At 47.1% G+C, this 14725-nt stretch overlaps 2 long non-coding RNA genes across 2 annotated transcripts; one reads left to right on the forward strand and one right to left on the reverse strand.

The window, feature by feature from the left end:
- Positions 1–259: 259 nt before the first annotated feature.
- LOC135808666 (uncharacterized) lies at positions 260–5205 on the forward strand. The gene is made up of 3 exons (XR_010552102.1): positions 260–1111; positions 2308–2751; positions 3804–5205. It is a non-coding gene; the product is annotated as an uncharacterized LOC135808666 (long non-coding RNA).
- Positions 5206–12972, reverse strand: LOC135808667 (uncharacterized). Its single transcript, XR_010552103.1, has 3 exons — positions 12714–12972; positions 12192–12471; positions 5206–6801 (listed from the first exon to the last, which is right to left on the reverse strand). It is a non-coding gene; the product is annotated as an uncharacterized LOC135808667 (long non-coding RNA).
- Between the last annotated feature and the right edge of the window lie 1753 nt (positions 12973–14725).

Consider the following 14725-nt stretch of genomic DNA (forward strand, 5'->3'; position numbering starts at 1 on the left):
AGTCGGGCGAAAAAGTGGTCCAGCCAAAGCCGGAGCGGCTGCTACGCCCCTGTACTAGCACTGGGGCTCTGCCATTCCGGACACTGGGAAATCCCCTTGAAATGGGGGAAGGGGGGGGGGGAGGCGGAGGCTAGCGAAGGGCAAGGTCCACTACACTTCACAGCTCCACCAGACTCATAGTAGATCTTCTCACACACGATGAAATTTAATAATCCTTGGACAAGACCGTTACTATAAACTGTTACTTGGTCTTGGTCTTGAGAAGTTGAGTTGGTGTGAAATGCTCTACTGACTCAGTGAGTCTGAGTGCTACATGATTGTAGTGATGTACGACACTGGCACAGCGCAGTGACAACTGACGCTCCTGACTGTAGAATCTACAACGGAATCCGGCGAATGATCATGATTGTAGCGGCATAGCGCCTGCATAGATCTACGATTTGTGAGCAGTACAAACCGTCCATTGTCCAGTTCAGCCTCAGGGAAATGTTTTCACAAGTAGCCACAGTGACTGAGTCTCTGTCAGTTCGCTTGTCCCTCGAGCAAAACACAGTTACACTCGTTGATGCGGGAGTTCCAGTCAAGCTGAGGAAGCAGCTAACGTTACCCCGTCGACAGGAAGTACTCGTAGATCTACGAGTCATAGATCTACTCTGCTGGGACACGGAATGTCGCATCTTGCACGTCAGTCCACTGAGGACATGATAGCAGAAGTCACTTTGCGGCTGTCCAAGAACCATAGAAGTTAGAACGGGGAGCATGATGTTCCGGGGTATGGCCGAGCACTGGTGGCAGTGCTAGTGGTGCATTCGTTAGCCATTTCGGTGTTGTCAACTCACAGCGTCTCCGGCTTGCCAAACTACTCATCTCGATGCCGGCTTGGCGAGCGGTAGCCTGCATGCATTCGCCGCTGCTAGGAACGGACGAGAAGGGACGCAGGTGATGAGCAATGGCAGCAGAGCCAAACGTCTCTTTCCTCGTCTTGTCGCATCGCAACTGGTCGAGGAGCCACTCGTGTCATGATCATGCGGCCTATTATCGTTAGGGACCTAGCCCTAGGTGCAGTTTTCGGTGTTGAGGATTCAGTGTGGAGGCTTGAATTGCCACCTCGGTAAGTCAAACGACGCTTGGAACATGCCATTGTGTATTATCATGGCATACACACATAATGTAGCGGTGTCATTGTTGTAACGCAGCTATGTGCATGAAACCCAGCGTTACAACAATGACCTAGCCGGCTGTCTCTGTTCTCTTCTGCCTTTGTCGTAATGCTCCATCCTTCTGGTGTTGAGAACTCTAGGCAATCTGGGAACTCTCGCTATTATGTAGCGGTGTACACTGCTAATGGCGTCAGTTATTTATCTCTAACTGCTCCAAGTGGCTCGAAGAACAAACAAACGACTCTAGCGAATGAGGTTCAGCCTAGGGATGGGGAGAGTTGGAGAGAGAGAGAGGGAGAACACCGACTGAAGCAGTGGAGGCCAGCCTTTGCTCATACCCTTTGTGTTATGTGAGATTTTGCCCACGGACAGACTGGGCGTGCACGGAAGGGGGGGGGGGGGGCAATGAAGAAGTATCTCCAAGGGCCGTAGTACCCAAGGCCGTAGCGCCCGGTCCGGCCATGGCCAGACGCATTTTCGAAGTAGGGTCGACCATCCCAATCCGTGCATAACGGGGTTTTTTCAATGTTCATCTCCAGCCAAGTCCAGTATGATACCGTATTCTGTAAAGTGTATACTGTATATTCCATTTGGCCGGTCCAGCTGGAAGGTTCCAGCGGTAATGGGTATGGATTGACCATGTGTGGACCGCGGAGTAGACCTCTATGAGGCCGTGGTTCTTTGCCGCCATCACGGCTTGCCATTGTCAATCGTCAGCTATTGATGCATTGTTAGACCGAATTTGCCTGCATTGCTCAGGGGTGTCGGACACGCTATACGGTCACTACGGTTTTGACCGTACCACTCGTTGCCCCATCGTACCCTGTGAATTAATAACAGGCACTGATTCGGGCTCTAAATTTCAAAAATTTTCTGTGGAGACACCCCAGCCCCACGAGTAAATTGTCCTTCAGGTGGCTGACTGTACCACCCTGAAATACCCTCCGACGCCCCTGTGGCTGCATCATAATTGGCTGATCCATGCACACATTTCCTACCTGTTAGATATCGAGCACCCGGGCTGGCTTTCTTTTGCAGCCCTCCCGTGTTTTCACCTGTGTATTTTGGCATGATATGACATATGGTCAGACCGAGTCATAGCAATTCAGGGTGTTGGTGCTGTTTTCCTGTTTATTCATTGCTGTAGGAAACTTCACATCACACCATCACTGCACTGCTTGGTGTGGCTAACTCATCTTGCAGGGAGCTCAGGCGGTGCATTACCTTCATCAGCGTCACAATGTCACACAATCCAGCTATCGGTACCACGGCTAGGAGTATAGAAATAGCCGCACTGCTGCCAGACCTGCAGTGACATTAAATGTTTTGTCTTCAAGGCATCTCTCACAGAGTCTGATGCTCTACACAATAGATCAGGACTCCGGTGCGAATGTACTAGAAACTGATGCAGCTAACTTAGCCCTGAGAAGGACAGTATAGGAGCGCTCGAAAGCAATTGCAGTGTTTCAAACCAATAGCTGTGCTGCTCGCCTGAAAGCTCAGATTGGAGAGGACTGCATGGAGCTGATCGCTACTGTACGTGACATGGGCGAGGAGCTGGAGATCTACGCTGCAAATCTCACCTATGCAGGTGGGTGCCTGTCTTTCTCCCTGCACTTTGCTGTTTTATCTTAAGTCTAAAGTAGAGTGAGTGCATTAGGACTTCCCTTGATGGATCTACCTGTGATTGGACCCCAGCTTTTCACATACATGTATGCGCATAGGAAGCACATGCGGTGACACGTCATTACAACATACCGCAAGGGACACGCAATTTGTACTTTACAGCAGAACCACAACAGCAAGCGACTGGTATAGTATACGGTACATGGTCGTCCAAAAATTGTACTTCATATGCAATAAATATGCATGATTATACCTACTTCACTAGTTTGAGGGAAAGAGACAAACGTGATTATACCTACCTTAATATATACACCCCCATTCATCACACAGAGCCTCGGCCAGTTCACTGTATTTTCTAGAAAAAATAAATACTGGTAATGACTGAGGTAGGTATAAGTCGGATATACCCTTCGCTGGAGTGTACAAGTATATGGAAAATATACACCATCAAACAAACCTCGGCCTTCGGCCTCGGTTTGCATTTGGTGTGTATTTTCCATATACACTCCAGCTCAGGGTATATCCTATACGTATCCAATAACTATCCATGATATGCTTAAAGTACGGAAAAATACGAAAGGTTGGTAGCACTGGCAGACTGATGAGGATGCAATCACAGGTTGGCAGCACACACGCATGCCTAGTGTAGTCCGCCCAAAGTTCCCACTGCGGAGTGCCAGGATCATGATGCCAAAGCCGCCTAACGTTAGGTGATAATGCTACGTGATGTCATGGTCTTGTTGTTGTTGTTGTTGTTGTTGTTGTTGTTGTTGTTGTTGTTGTTGTTGTTGTTGTTGTTGTTGTTGTTGTTGCTGCTGCTGTGTGTTGACATTGTGTGTATGTATGTGTTTATGTAACGTTATGTGTGTGTGTGTGTGTGTGCATGTGTGTGTGTGTGTGTGTGTGTGTGTGTACGCATGTGTGTGTGTGTGTGTGTGTGTGTGTGTGTGCATGTGCATGTGTGTGTGTGTGTGTGTGTGTGTGTGTACGCATGTGTACGCCCACTTGTCTCTACAGAGAGTGTCTTCTGTGCTAGATCTACATACAGGATCACTACCAGTATGTTGATGGGCACAGCACAAAGCAGCATCTGATAGTGTGCAAAGATGGCTTGAAGCGGACTTCTCGCCACTACCCTCGTCATATCCCAGATCACCCGGGGCAATTCCCACACCTGTGCAGAGAGCTACCTCCACACCATTCAAGGTTGCACGCCGGGATGTGGAGAGCTTCCTCCACACCATCCAGGGTCGCACCACTGCCAAGGATGCGGAGAGCTAGCCCGACACAAGTAAATGCTCGTCTGATTCATTTCATCACACCGTCCAAGGTCGCACCAATGCCGAGGATGCGGAGAGCTAGCCCGACACAAGTAAAATACTCGTCTGATCCATTTCGTCGAGTGCCCAGTATGTGCGCATGGTGGAAGTGCCATAGTACTGTGTCGATCGATGTCAGCAATTACGGCCACCCTGATTCACTACAGCTCAGAGCAGTCACACAGCGAGTAGAGACCTCTTTGACAGCGGTGAAGGCGAGAACGCATCGGCGAGTCATGGAGGCTGTGAAACACAGCACAACGCCTATCTCTGAGTCTGTGCGTTGCTGGCATGTACCAGCAGCTATATGCAGTCTGTTCTCATGCAGTCTGTTCTCTACTTTTTGCCACAGTGAGGCTGTCGGTGCTCAGGAACCACCTCACCGTTCATTCGGCTCGTTCTTGCTCCAAATTGGTTGTCATGCATGCTACTTTCTATTTCAGAGTTTCGCTCTTGAATTTCTTACAGTCTGCGCTTTCCCATGTGTCATTATTGAGAAAAATAATGCCCCCCCCCAACCTTTATTACGCCGCTGTAATTGGCCCATACCCCCTCTCCCCATATTGGGTGTGCCTTCTTCACATGTACCACTTCTGCAACCTTCATATGCTCTCCCTCTGCCCCCATTTGACCCAGTACTGCAGGAATCCTGGTGTGAAAATTCATGTGTATTAAAAGTCAAAATGTTTCCAACAGAATGAGAACAAACCAGAAATTTCCAGCAAAAATATTACTTGAAACTCGGATGTTGAGCCATAAATAAATGTGGAAGAGAAAAGGACATATGGATACGAGTTAAGAGTAACTCTCCATCACTGTAACATGATACTATATACAGTCAGAAAGTGCAATAACTAGGCACAAAACTGACAGAGTACTGAAACATTCGACGTCGGCACTTTCTGACTGTATATAGTATCATGTTACAGTGATGGAGAGTTACTCTTAACTCGTATCCATATGTCCTTTTCTCTTCCACAAAAATATTACTATGAAAGTTATCTGGGGGAAATTGAAAACAATGTGCAAATGAAATAAATTGTGAAAAATGGGGGTCTCGCTCCACATAAACCGGTGTAAACCAGACAGACAACGGAGGCAGGAGGAGCACACAAACAAAAAAAGCGGCCACAGGGCAGTAGGCCGCAGCCAGATGTGAACTAAATTGCAGAAGGAAACTAGGAGCTACAGCAGGGGGATAGAGTCTCTGGAGTAAAGAATGGATATGCTCGGCTAACAGAAAATCAAACAACAGAAAATCAAATAGGCCAGGATAGTCTTGGGAATGTCAAGATTAGTTTTTCTGGACCGAGACAGCCGGGGAAAACCCTCGCTTTGAAGGAAGTCACAGCAGCCGCTACCACGCGAGAGTAATCCAAGGTGCAAGCACTTGAAAAGTAAGATGATGATGCATTGCACCTAGCCAGCAGAGGTTCATCATTATAGTTTATAGATAATTGAACATTAGAATTTCATTGTCCAGGATCGCCTCGGCTGACTTACCCTCGGTATGTATTACTATCATTAGAAGACCGTATTGTTTCAACATGCCGAAACTTCATTAAGACCGTATTGTATCAACATGCCGGAACTTCATTGATGTACTGTCAGTGCAGGTCGGTCCCAATCACTGTTTGCCTGCAGCTAGAGTAATCCCTTCCGCAGGGTTCACTTTAGTGATATTATAGCATTTGGACACGTGAACTTGTCAAGTCCATTTTCTCACATTACTAAATCTCCTGGCCGATACCAAATCAATCATGAGTAGCTGTGAAGAGCATTGAGTACATTGTCAGGATACTGCTCGAGTACGTGTCGTTTCGCATTGCTGATCCAGTGATACCGAGCTTGGTTCTGCGCCAGTCCATCACACGGCATATGAACATCTTGTATGGACACTTAACGGTGGTTTGAAAGCGCAAAGCAACAGGAAACGTGTCATTAGAACGATGCGTCTAAATACCGGAGCGAGGAGATCTGTTGGCCTGGTGACATACGTGTGGCTGAGGTCAATCCGGCACATAAAGAGTACATAACCCCAGCGTGAGGCGATTGCTTATACTCCGGATGATCCCGTGGAGCGCACCAACAACAGAGTTATCCGCAAGGTTTACAACCGCTACCCGCAAGGTTTACAACCGCTCATTCGCTGTTCTTGGTTTTCAAGTTCTCAGCTGTACAGTCATTGCCCATTGCAGGACCAGCCCGGCGCCCGTTGCTGTGATGCCTGCCACCGCTTGTTTCGCAGCGCTGCCGGTTTTTACAATTCATCTTTCCGTGGAGCGGCAAACACTGTTCAGGTCTACACAGAGCAGATCTGACAAGATTTGGCGCCGTCACTTCCAATGGCTGGGTCATATGACTCGCATAGGAGATCACATTCCCGCCGACTGCTCTATGGCGCCTTGCTGACTAAGCGGTCTCTGCATGGTCCCAGGAAGAGGTGGAATGACTTGGTCAAGCCAAGCATGGCGTGGCTGTGGTGGCCGTGGTGTCCATTAGCCTGGATGAGAGTGGCTTGACACGGCAGAGGACAGGTCAGAGTGGAGACAGACTAGGTGTCAGGATGGAGTTTACAGCACGATGCCTTCCCGCATGCAACCTGCCGCAAAGCTACTCCTATGCTCGGCTTTCACACATCGCTTCACTGAGTCGTCCGCAATACATCGCTAGACACGGATACATCTCCCATTGCTCTGAGAAAGCAAAAAACAACAGAAAAACAAAAAAAAACATAAGAGAGAGAAAGCCTGTTTGTGTCCCGCCGGGATGTGGTAATTCATGCACATACATTTTTTCCATTTCTGGTTTTCTGAGTATGCATTAAATTTGTATTGCATTTTCATCCATTGTGTTTCTTTTGCCCGTAAAAGAGGCTTCATCTACTTATCTAGGCTACTAGTATCTTGCTCGTGGGCCTTGTCTTGTCAGACTTTTCTTGAATGGTATGGTATGGTATTGATTTATTTGAATTCGGTATCTCAACAGTACAATGTACAACTTGGAATACCAAGTAAACCTGTTTAAGAGAGCATGTCTGAGAATACCAAAGTATGTAGGCAAGTGGATCTCTCCGATTTCGCTCAAAAATTTCAGGTATGTTCCCTTTGGGGTGTAGATCGATTGTGCAAAGCCCTTGAAAAAGTTTCTGAAGGGAACCTTGAAACTTGCATATCCCTCAAAATGGCCGAAATATCACACTATTTATGGGTCTACAAACGAGTCACACCACAGCGTATACGAACGAGCTACGAACAAAACTCCATCAACTTGATCAAGCCAACATTGCCCCACCTTAGAAGAGTTCCTGGAGCAGTACCGCTTAGCCACGCCAGGATCCCAGAAGACGAGGGTCATCACCCCTGACGCCACAAATGATCGTCTTGAAAATAGCTAATTTACAAGCGCTGGCAAAACAGCCAGCTACGTCCTCAATTGGCAAGAACTATACACTGGCAGATAGTAGAACACCTCTTCTAGCACTGAGGACATGTCCCCCATCTTCCTTTTGGGGTTTCTTGAAATCAACTTTTTTGAATTTTTCCACTCGACCATGCTGAAATACGGCCAAGTCATACCTGCGCAGGAAAGCTCGCCCCTCCGCGATGTCTCCTCAGCAATTTCTACTCCAACACAACTCCCAGCGCTGCAGCACAAAGTGTATTGTTGACTCTGACAAGGACAACCAGTGGTGATCACTTGTCACTCCAAACGACAAGCTTCTCCTTACATACTGCCACATCAGCTGTACATCCGCAACCATCAATCCAAGCACGTCGACATCATTTTTATGCTGCTCTAGCTTGGTAATTGCGGCCGAAATGCTCTGCTCTATAGGAATGTTCGAATAGAGGCCCACTACATGTACATCGAATGAGGTGATGTAGCCATCCGGGACCTGGCGATGTCTCTTGATGTCTTCAATGCACACTATTACCAAGCTAGGGCAGCATAAAAATGATGTTGACATGCTTGGATTGACGGTTGCGGATGTACAGCTGATGTTGCAGTATGTTCTGTCAAACAACTACTTCGAGTTCAAAAGTAAACAGTACCGTCAGAAGCGTGGAATTGCGATGGGGAACCATCTGGCACCTCCGCTGGCCATCCTCTTCATGAATGCTCATGAGCAGAAGGCTCTCTCGACAGCTACAGTGAAACCAGATCTCTACAAACGATATATCGACGACTGCATACTACTGTGGAGACATGGCTGGAAAGGTTTAACAGCACTTCTAGATCACTTCAACGGACAGCACGCTAATATCAAATTCACAATGGAACACTCGGTCAACGAAACTCAGTCAGTAAACTTCCTAGATCTAGCGCTGTCTGTGCGTGGAAACAGCATAGAGTGTGAGCTCTATGTTAAGCCTTCCCACAGTGGTGTCCACCTGTCTTATGAATCATGTCTCCCCTGGTCGTGTAAAAGAGCTATTGCAACGAACCAATTCTCTCAAGCTATCCGTAACTCATCAACACCGGAAGCGGAAGACAGGAGCATGTCCATAATTGAAGAGTTGCTCGAGAGAAATGACTATCCACGCACCGAGATGAACGCAGCACGACGAGCAGCCAAGGGGAAGAGACAAGATACACACCCGTCTCAACAATAGCAGCGTGACAGCAAGCGCAGCCACAACCAATTCAAGTCAGCCATCAAACTGCCCTTTATCAACGACTCACGTGCCGCTCGTGTCTCACGACGTGTTCGAAAGTTCAGTCCGCATGTTCGTGTTGTCTTTGTATCTGGTCCTTCTTTGAAGGATATGTTGGTTCGATCGTCGAGTGCCGTACGTGTGTGTCCCCGTGAGAAGCAGCGATCGGAGGTGAAGAGAGGGAGAGGTCGGCCAATGGAGTTCCATGCATGTGATGCGAGTATGGTGGATAGTCAGTGTTTAGTCAAAGGTGTTGTCTATTGTATGTCTTGCACGTTGTGTGCGGAATTGTACGTTGGTGAGACCGAGCGGCCGGCGAGGGACCGATTCGCTGAGCACTACCGAGAGGCAAGGGCGATGGTGGCAAAGGCTTCCTGGGGCTTCCACTATCATACCCAGCATCGAGAATCTCAAGTCTTCCAACTTTCTGCCCTTCCACCAGGCAAAGATTCTCGGCAGGGAGGCTTCGCTACCATCAAGGAAACTGCTTGAAGCTATCGAAATAAGGAAGCGCAAACCAGCAGTCAATTGCGATGGGGGTTGGCGCCTAATTGACTGATTGGATGTCACCGGATCGTCACTGGAATCAACACCCATCTCCTCGAACTACCACTGGACTTTACCACCTGACACAGCACATACACATACTTTGCACATACACTTGTCATATACATAGATCGCCTTTAGCATTCCCACACTTGAAAGTGTTCTTGTACGTGCTGTGATAGTCTATCTTCTTTCTTCTGTTTAGGTCACCTTACAGGTGATGATTGTAAACTTTAGTGTTAGTTTTCTTGCCTTCCTGCCAAATTGTGTCTGTGTGTATGTGTGAGTTTTCTCTTCCTTCGTTCTGTTTAGGTCACCTTACAAGTGATGATTGTTTAGTTTGCTGGCCTTGCCAATTGTGTCACCACGATGTGTTAGTTCTAGAACATTCATCTGCCTGCATTATTCGTCTTTATACATGTATTTCGTGTTTTTGCCTCCCCTTCCTCAATGCCCTGATGATGCCCAATGGGCGTACTATTGGCAAAGTTATCTATTCGGTGCAGCTGAGAGCCTGTTGCCGGAATGGCGGTATTTTCAGTGTATGCAAGTTTCAAGGTTCAACTCAGAAACTTTTTCAATGGGTTTGCACAATCGATCTACACCCCAAAGGGAACATAACTGCAAATTTTGAGCGAAATCGGAGAGCTCCACTTGCCCACATACTTTGGTATTCTCAGACATGCTCTTTAAAATACAGGGTGTGCCTGTGCACTTGCACAAGTAACTTGTGCAAGTGCACAGGCACACCCTGTATTTTAGTTGCAGGATCCAGGTCGGGCCCAGCTACCATGCACACTTGCACAGGGTAACACTGCCGGATGTTGCGAGTCTATCGAGTATTGTACAGTCATCCCTCTCTAATCCGGCACCTTTTGCAACGGCATTTTCTGCTGGATAAACAAGGGTGCTGGATTATCAAATCCTGCCCTCCAACCCGGCCCACCTATTAACATACATGTTTGTGTTGTACGTCAAAACGTAGCATTTTTCTGTGCCAATCCAAGTACTTTGCGGAATGCATGTCTATAACATACACTTGGGAATATCCTATGCACTAGCATAGGATATTCCCAAGTGTATGTTACATGTGTTGTGTATGTTACAATGCTGTATGTGACGTACAACTGCTGGATTAGAAAATCGAATTATGCACAGTTTGAGTGATTTGTTGCTGGAGGCGGAATTCAAGTGCCGGATTAAAGCGTAGAAAATGAACTGAAAAATTCCGTTTTGCCAGAAAGTGTGCTGGTTTGCAAGGGTGCTGGATAAACAAGTGCCGGATTAGAGAGGGACGACTGTATATCGTAGATCTATCATAGTCACACAAAGTATGGATACGGACACACGTGACAGGACATGCAGATTAGAACATACAATCATGTAATAGATGATATGCCAAATAACGTGCAACTAGACTTGAGAGGGCATCGCACACAAGTTGCATACCGTATTTCCTTGAACAGCCGCCGCGGCCTGTATTCAAAACTAGCAAAACGGGTGCGGCCCTGAAAAATAGTTGTACGTCACAATGTACGTGCTGTATGCGTAGAGTTCACATACGATGTGCACTGTTGAACCTGTGTTCTCCAGCTACACTGTAGGCTAGTGCATCTTCTTTTCTTTTCGTGTTCACAGGAAAAAATATCATGGCGAGGGAGCTTGAGGCTCGACTAGGAAGTTAGTTGCATGTTCAGCAGCAGCAGTCCCTCATGCCGACAAGGATGATGTAGAAGAGCTTAAAGAAGACGTTGACACTGAAAATTTTGGATGGAATAATAAAAAAGGACGCGCAAGTTTCTTCTCTCCCGTTTGATTTCTCTTTCTGCGTTCGTTTCTTTCACAGCGTCAGTGTCCACTTTCTCCTAGACAAGTTCTCGTATCTGAGTTCTTGGTTTTGTAGATTTAACAATCCTCCGTGCGTCTTACGTTTCATCCGTTTACTTTGTTCGCGTACCATTTTTTGGTGGTCGATAAAAATAACTTGTCTTGCTTTTCGTTATGTTGTAAGAGGTCATCATCATGGCGTATTCGATATGTTCCCTTCTTTAGATCGCCTTACAGTCCTTTGTCCGAACCGAGAGCAGCACTAGCTGCATGTGAAGGAGTATGACGTCGTAGCTGTGAAATAGCGTATAAATTTTGAACTGCCCTGCACTTGTGTACGAATAACCCTCAGTTCAAAGAAACTGGCGGCGCTTATTCAAGGGCGGCTGGTAATCAAGGGGCGGCGGGTGTTCAAGGAAATACGCTACACATTATACTACAATGTGTGCACGGTAGGCCTTGACCTCTGCAGGAATACAAGTCACAGGTACCCGTACAACTTTGAACTTTGTATGCAAGTACTCTGCAATGCCCTCTCAAGTCTACAGTGTAGTTGCATGTTAGGCTGTGTTTACATGAAGCGTTTCAACCCGGGTTGAGTTCGACCCGGGTCAGATTTCAACCCGCCATGTGCACAAAGTGAATGGCGCGTTTACATGACGCATTGCGCTTGACCCGGGTTGAAATTTCGCCCCGGGTTGATTTCAACCCTCCCCCCAAGGGGAGGGTTGAAATCAACCCGGGTCAAAAAATCGTACAAACGTACTTCTGTGCGTATCTCGCGCCAGGTTTGAACAGCACTGCAGATGCAAATTTCGCGCGAACGGATTCACGTGACCATACAGGACTGTAGAAGTGGACTTTTGGCGGCATATCAGTATTTGACCCGGGTCAACTGTCTTCATGTAAACGCTCACCTCTTTTGTCTATCGTACAGACTTTCAACCCGGGCTGAACTCGACCCGGGTTGAAATTTCTCATGTAAACACAGCCTTATTTGGCATATCATCTATTCAGCCAATGGCCATTAGCACCTCGAAGTAATAATTACTTGCCTTTTTCCGGTTCATGGAACTGTAGCCGAAACACAGGCTTTTGACATTGATCAGGAGCACGGCCACTCCCCAGGGTTCCGGTTGTGTTGTGCTCGTTGTGTGGATTTTCCGCCAGAGCGTCGAACTGAACTCTTCACCCGTACCCGTGCCAACGTTCGAGTCGGCCGTCCAAGCAACGACTCAGTGGCTCCGCACTCCGCATCCTCCGCATGCACAGTGAGTCGCTGATGCGTGTGACCGGCACAGGCCGTCCCATGCTACATAGCGCCATGAACAGACGCTAGCACACAGAATGAAGAAGAAAAAAGTTGGCCGGATTCGCGGCCGCAAAGCACACCGGTCCACCAGACATGCACCACGGAAAACGTCGCGCTTTTACCCCACTCAGGGAGAGAGAGAGAGAGAGAGAGAGAGAGAGAGAGAGAGAGAGCAGGGCTCCATATCCGGGCAGATGATTATATTCTTGTCCAACTGCAGGCGAAGGAGGACAGTACAGATGGACAAACAGCTAGCAAGACTTACCTCTTTCAACATTTAAAAATAAACTGTTCACCGTGAGAACGAAACAGCATGCTGTCCGCAGATTGAGTAAAAATAAAGCATAAATAAACAGAACCCTGGGCCTTGTTCTAGTAATTCTTCATGACTCATGAGACCTAACTCGATTTGAGCCTTGGGCTTGGGCCTTGGGCCTGGCCAGGTACTAGGTGCCTGTAGATCTACTAGTACTACAGTACTAGCCGTGTAGGCAGATACCGCCGGGTACAGATACGCACTGCTCACCAGAGCTGCAGCTTCAGTAAATGCCGGGAAGGAAATGAGGTCAGTGCAGATATTATGATATTGGCGCGATATTTAGCCAGGCCAGGTGAACACTGGTGAAGAGCGGCGCCAAGTCTCACCTACGAGATCAGTTCTGTGAGAAGTGTTCACGGTTGACTGAAAACTCACACCATCTACGGACCAGATCAGGCAGATGCCTGCTCGCATGAAGTATCTAATATTGACTGAGTACGAGGTCAATATGTATCTAATAGTAATATTGACTGAGTACGAGGTCAATATAGGAAATAAAAGCCGAGTAAAAGACCGAGGCGAAGCCGAGGTCTTTTACGAGGTTTTTATTTCCTATACTGACCAAGTACGAAGTCAATATTAGATTTATCACGACAAACAGTCCGTATTTCAAATTCCAGAACGATAACCTCATGAATCCCGGTTTTATGATTGCACAACCGTTGCACCACGGCCTACTCATGCAGTGACAATGCTGCACTAGGCACCGTTCAACTGCGCAACCCCTAAGCAGTCAAATATAAGCAGTCAATATAGCCCTAAGGAGTGAAATATGCAGGAATATTTAACTGCTTAGGTATGGCAAAAATCTATGTGAGTCAATACTAAGGGAGTGATAAGAAAAATTATAATTAATAAAAGCCGAGTAAAAGACCGAGGCGAAGCAGAGGTCTTTTACGAGGTCTTTTATTTCTTATGCTGACCAAGTATCACGACTAACCAAAGAATGACTTTTGATTGTGTTCAATCGCTAAAAAGGAGTCAAATATAAGCGGTCAATATAGCCCTTAGGAGTGAAATATGCAGGAATATTAATTTTGACTGCTTAGGTATAGCGAAAATCTATGGGAGTCAATACTAAGGGAGTGATAATTATTCATACTAGATCTACTGTGGAAAGAATTTCCACCCGGACGAGAACACCCAAACACTTGGATTGGACCTCTAGCTCTCCGACGTCTAGATCTACATGTATGTCTGTATAAATCGTGAAACCCGACATGATGACCGCGTTGGCGTTGATGACTGATGACAGTCTGAGTCAGTGGCTCGCGAGGGAGCATGCTAGCAGTGCAAAGTAACACGTCACTAGTTGCACGCACACATGTGCTTCGAACCTCCTTTCCACCCAGTCCTTGTAGTTGTACTGTTGTGTTGAAGAGTCTGACTGACCGGAAATGTGACCCCAGGCACTGTATGTAGACTGTAGTACTGTGGAGTGTGGTAGTGGATGTGTCACTGCCAGTGACTGAGTGTAGACTAAAAACAGGAAGTAAGTTAGGAAACCTGCCACCGACCGTGGCCCACCGACAAGAAAGAAAAAAGCAGTTTAACTAAGTAACTAATTACTTAGTTACTTTAGTGCAAATCACACTATTGACGTCGCATGTGCTGTGAGCTGTCAAGCATCATGTTATTAATTACTATCACCAACGCATCACTATTGTTATCAATATCACCTCAGCTAGCTATCACTCCACACTGGGCCACAGACACGGTGAACACTACTCTACATGTATCACGGGGGGGGGGGGTCTCAGATTCTGTGACATAGTCATCGCCGCTTACTTCGCCAGAAGAAGCCACGATCGCTGCAGACAGTCAGCGAAACTAACTAGCTTCAGTGAAACGTTCCTCCTAGACAGTAGAACCATTCAAAGAATCTGTTCTTCATAGCCGAAGTCATGACATTCATGATTGTAAATTTTAATATCCAAGGTGAAATGATGGGAATAATG

Source organism: Sycon ciliatum, chromosome 2 (genome assembly GCF_964019385.1).
Source record: "Sycon ciliatum chromosome 2, ocSycCili1.1, whole genome shotgun sequence".
Lineage (NCBI taxonomy): Eukaryota > Metazoa > Porifera > Calcarea > Leucosolenida > Sycettidae > Sycon > Sycon ciliatum.